Below are 5596 nucleotides of genomic sequence, written 5' to 3'. Positions count from 1 at the left end.
TGCCTGAATTGGTTCTCAATTAGAGACAGCTGGTTATTGTTGTCTCTGATTGGGAGCCATATTTAAGGCAGCCATAGGCTTTAGCTGGTTGTGGGTAATTGTCTATGTCAGTGTGTAGTGGTCAGTGTCAGCACCATTTTGTTTATATAGCTTCACGGTCGTCAGTTTGTTGTTTTGTTTCATTCGTTGCTCTTCTAAAATAAAAGAAGAATGTATTTCTCACACGCTGCGTTTTGGTCCTCTCTACAAAGTCAAGACGATCGTGACAGAATTACCCACCAAACCAGGACCAAGCAGCGTGAAAGGATGGAACAGCGCTTAGTGGAGGAATGGACCCGGGAAAAGGATGAGTGGAGAACAACCTGGGAAGAGATAGACAGGTGGGCGTGCGATCCAGAGAAAGTGCCGGAGCCTGCATGGGATTCGCTGGAGCAGTGCGAGGAGGGTTACAGGATTATGGAGCTGGAGAAAGGAGCACGAAGGCGCGGTAGGAAGCCCTCGAGGAAACGCCAAAAATTTCTTGGGGAGGGGCTCATGGGGAGTGTGGCGAGTCCAGATAGGAGATCTGCGTCAACTTCCCGTGCTACCCGTGAGGACCCTAAGAAGGAACCTGAGCCAGTCGGGCTGATATTGGAGGTGAGCAATGGGAATGATACAGAGACTGTTAAGGAGTTATTGGGGAGGTTGGAGGAGAGTGAAATGAGGGAGCTGCTGTGTTGGTGCGTGAGGCACAAAATCCACCCGACAGAGCGTGTGCGGGAAGTGATGTTACCTGAGTCAGCTCTCCATGCTCGTCCTGAGGTGCGTGCTAACCGTCTGGGAATGACAGTCCCACGAACCAGGCCTCCTGTACGCCTTCCTAGTCCTGCACCTCCTGTAGCAGTTCCACGTACTAACTCTCCTGTGGCAGCCCCTCGTACCAGTCCTCCAGTTCCGGCACCACGCACCAAGCCTTTTGTGCGTCTCCAGAGTCCAGTACGTCTTGTTTCTCCTCCCCGCACTAGCCCTGAGATGCGTGTCCCCAGCCCGGTACCACCAGTTCCGGCACCACGCACTAGGCCTAATGTGCGTCTCCAGGGTCCAGTATGCCCTGTTCCTCCTCCCCGCACTAGCCCTGAGATGCGTGTCCCCAGCCCGGTACCACCAGTTCCGGCACCACGCACTAGGCCTAATGTGCGTCTCCAGGGTCCAGTATGCCCTGTTCCTCCTCCCCGCACTAGCCCTGAGATGCGTGTCCCCAGCCCGGTACCACCAGTTCCGGCACCACGCACACGGCCAAATGTGCGTCTCCAGGGTCCAGTATGCACTGTTCCTTCTCCCCGTACTCGCCCTGATGTGCGTGCCCTCAGCCCGGTACCACCAGTGCCGGTACCACGCACCAGGCCTATAGTACGCTTTGAGAGTTCAGTGTGCCCTGTTGTTGTTCCCCGCACTAGCCTGAAGGTGCGTGTCCTTAGCCCGGTGTCTCCAGTTCCGGCACCACGCACCAGGCCTACAGTGCGCCTCATCCGGCCAGAGCCATCCGTCTGCCCAGTGCCATCTGAGCCATCCGTCTCCCCAGCGCCATCTGAGCCATCCGTCTCCCCAGCGCCATCTGAGCCATCCGTCTCCCCAGCGCCATCTGAGCCATCCGTCTCCCCAGCGCCATCTGAGCCATCCGTCTCCCCAGCGCCGTCTGAGCCATCCGTCTGCCCAGTGCCGTCTGAGCCATCCGTCTGTCCCGAGCCATTAGAGCCGCCCGTCTGTCCCGAGCCGTCAGAGCCGTTAGTCAGTCAGGAGCCGCTAGAGCCATTCGTCAGTCAGGATCTGCCAGAGCCGCCAACCAGACAGGATCTGCCAGAGCCGCCAACCAGACAGGATCTGCCAGAGCCGCCAACCAGACAGGATCTGCCAGAGCCGCCAACCAGACAGGATCTGCCAGAGCCGCCAACCAGACAGGATCTGACAGAGCCGCCAACCAGACAGGATCTGCCAGAGCCGCCAACCAGACAGGATCTGCCAGAGCCGCCAACCAGACAGGATCTGGCAGAGCCGCCAACCAGACATGAGCGTCCAGAGCCGTCAGCCAGCCATGAGCGTCCAGAGCCGTCAGCCAGCCATGAGCGTCCAGAGCCGTCAGCGAGCCATGAGCGTCCAGAGCCGTCAGCCAGCCATGAGCGTCCAGAGCCGTCAGCCAGCCATGAGCGTCCAGAGCCGTCAGCCAGCCATGAGCGTCCAGAGCCGTCAGCCAGCCATGAGCGTCCAGAGCCGTCAGCCAGCCATGAGCGTCCAGAGCCGTCAGCCAGCCATGAGCGTCCAGAGCCGTCAGCTAGCCATGAGCGTCCAGAGCCGTCAGCCAGTCATGAGCTGCCCCTCAGCCCAGAGCTGCCATTTATCCAGAACTGCCCCTCAGTCCAGAGCTGTCTCTCTGTCCGGAGCTGCCCTTCAGTCCGGAGTTGCCCCTCTATCCTGAGCTACCTCTCTGTCCTGAGCTATCTCTCTGTCCTGAGCTACCTTATCCCGGTGCTGCCCCTTGTCCCGGTGCTGCCCCTTATCTTAAGGTTACCATCTAAATTAAGTGGGTGTAAAATGAGGGTGGTCATTCTAAGGGGGAGACGTAAGCTGGGATTGACTATGGTGGGGTGGGGACCTCGCCCAGAGCCTGAGCCACCACCGTGGTCAGACGCCCACCCAGACCCTCCCCTAGACTTTATGCTGGTGCGCCCGGAGTTCGCACCTTAAGGGGGGGGTTATGTCACACCCTGGCCTTAGTTATCTTTGTTTTCATTATTATTTTAGTTAGGTCAGGGTGTGAGATGGTGAAGTATGTGTTTTTGTATTGTCTAGGGTGTTGTTTGGTTTAGGGGGTTAAGTAGAGTAGATGGTTTAGTGTTCAGTGTAGGTGTCTAGGAAAGTCTATGGTTGCCTGAATTGGTTCTCAATTAGAGACAGCTGGTTATTGTTGTCTCTGATTGGGAGCCATATTTAAGGCAGCCATAGGCTTTAGCTGGTTGTGGGTAATTGTCTATGTCAGTGTGTAGTGGTCAGTGTCAGCACCATTTTGTTTATATAGCTTCACGGTCGTCAGTTTGTTGTTTTGTTTCATTCGTTGCTCTTCTAAAATAAAAGAAGAATGTATTTCTCACACGCTGCGTTTTGGTCCTCTCTACAAAGTCAAAACGATCGTGACACTGACACATCCCAAACCATCTCAATTTGGTTGAGGTCGGGAGATTTTGGAGGCCAGGTCATCTGATGCAGCACTCCATCATTCTCATTCTTGTTAAAATTGCCCTTACACATCCTGGAGGAGTTTTGGGTCATTGTCCTGTTGAAAAACAGATGATAGTCACACTAAGCCCAAACCAGATGGGATGGAGTATCGCTGCAGAATGCTGTGGTAGCCATGCTGGTTAAGTGTGCCTTGAATTCTAAATAAATCACAGACAGTGTCACCAGCAAAGCACAACCACACCATTACACCTCATCCTTCATGCTTTACAGTGGGAAATACACAGAGATCATCTGTTCACCAACACAGCGTCTCACAAAGACACGGCGGTTGGATCCAAAAATCTCCAATTTGGACTCCAGACCAAATAACATTTTTTCCACCGCTCTAATGTCCATTGCTCGTGTTTCTTGGCCCAAGCAAGTCTCTTCTTCTTATTGGTGTCTTTTAGTAGTGGTTTCTTTGCAGCAATTCAACAATGAAGGCCTGATTCACACTGTCTCCTCTGAACAGTTGATTTTGAGAAATGTCTGTTACTTGAACTCTGTGAAGCATTTATTTGGGCTGCAATTTCTGAGGCTGGTAACTCTAATGAACGTATCCGCTGCAGCAGAGGTAAGTCTGGGTCTTCCATTCCTGTGGCGGTCTTCATGAGAGCCAGTGACGAATATATGACGAATCATAGCGCTTGATGATTTTTTGCCACTGGACTTGAAGAAACTTTCAAAGTTCTTGAAATGTTCCATATTGACTGACCTTCATGTCTTAAAGTAATGATGGACTGTAGTTCCTCTTTGCTTATTTGAGCTGTTCTTGCTATAATATGGACTTGGTCTTTTACCAAATAGGGCTATCTTCTGTATACCCCCCTACCTTGTCAGAACACAACTGATTGGCTCAAGCGCATTAAGAAGGAAAGAAATTCCACAAATTAACTTTGAAGATGGCACACCTGTTAATTGAAATGCATTCCAGGTGACAACCTCATGAAGCTGGTTGAGAGAATGCCAAGAGTGTGCAAAGCTTTCAAAAGCAAAGGGTGGCTACTTCGAAGAATCGCAAATATAAAATAACACTTTTTGGGTTATTACATGATTCAATGTGTTATTTCATAGTTTTGATGTCTTCACTATAATTCTACAATGTAGAAAATAGTTCAAAATAAAGAAAAACCCTTGAATGAGTAGGTGTTCTAAAACTTATATAAATTTATATATTTTTTTGTTAAAGCTGCATTGTTGGTTAAGGGCTTGTAAGTAAGCATTTCACTGTTGTATTCGGCGCATGTGACAAATAACATTTGATTTGATTTTTGACCATTTAGGCTTGAGAAAATATATATATATCTTTTTTTACAAATAAATCACATAATATCTTATATAAATACTTTAAAGTATTTTTTTTAATTTTTTTTTTAGTATAAATCTATCATTAATTCTTCATATTTTCCATAATTGTCACCCTAATTATTCAATTACAAAGTATACAGGACAGGAGTCTTATTCTGAGTTTATTTATGGTGATGTGAAAATGGCGGAAGTGGAGGCTGAGTTCGAATTAAGCAACGCGTGGAGCAAAGTTGGTGAAGACGAATGTTCTGAATAGACAATGGTAGCATCGAAAACTGGAACAAAAAGGAAATTGTCTAAAATTGGAGTGGAGGATACGTGTGTTAGTTACAATGAATCGCTTCTTGTTGGCATGCATACTTGTATGTGGGATACCCGCTCGAGGTGTCGAAAATTGTGAAGTATGCGCTTGTAAAAGTGGGAGTCTGTCAGAGTGACCAGGAGTGGTCTTATTTTGATTCATTATATTTCTGAAGAGCAGAGGAAGATTGCAATGGGCCTCAAAATAACCCGGACAACATAAATGTTGTGTTTTGAATTTCGGAGTAGAGTTCCCGTCAAAGGAGTCATCTCAGGGGTAACGACGGATGTCCAGGTTGAATACCATAATAAAAATCCTTGTGTGGTTGGTGCCCGGCGTCGGACCCGCTGGGTGGAGGGAGGAAAAAAGAAAGTGTCGGTCGGGTTGTTTTTTGATTAAGAGCAAATACCTACGCATGTGAAGCTTGGTTATGTAAGAGCTTGAGTCCCCAAACCACTGCAGTGCACGAATTGTAAAGAATTTGGCCATGTTTCAAGTGTGTGCAGACTAACAGAGTACACCGAAGAACGGTGTGTAGAAGGACAGTTGCAATTGTGGTGGGGATCATGATCCTGAGTTCCTGGAGTGCCCTGTAAGGGTGACATTGAGGTGGCAAAAGTTAGATTGGTCAATCGAATCTCCTATGCGGAGGAAATTAAAATAATTGAGAAAACAAGTGATGCTAGTGAAGATATGGTGGTGGATACACCACAGCATGTAGTAAATGTTTGCCGA

Source organism: Salvelinus namaycush, chromosome 26 (genome assembly GCF_016432855.1).
Source record: "Salvelinus namaycush isolate Seneca chromosome 26, SaNama_1.0, whole genome shotgun sequence".
Lineage (NCBI taxonomy): Eukaryota > Metazoa > Chordata > Actinopteri > Salmoniformes > Salmonidae > Salvelinus > Salvelinus namaycush.
Note: the sequence above shows the minus strand (reverse complement) of the source record.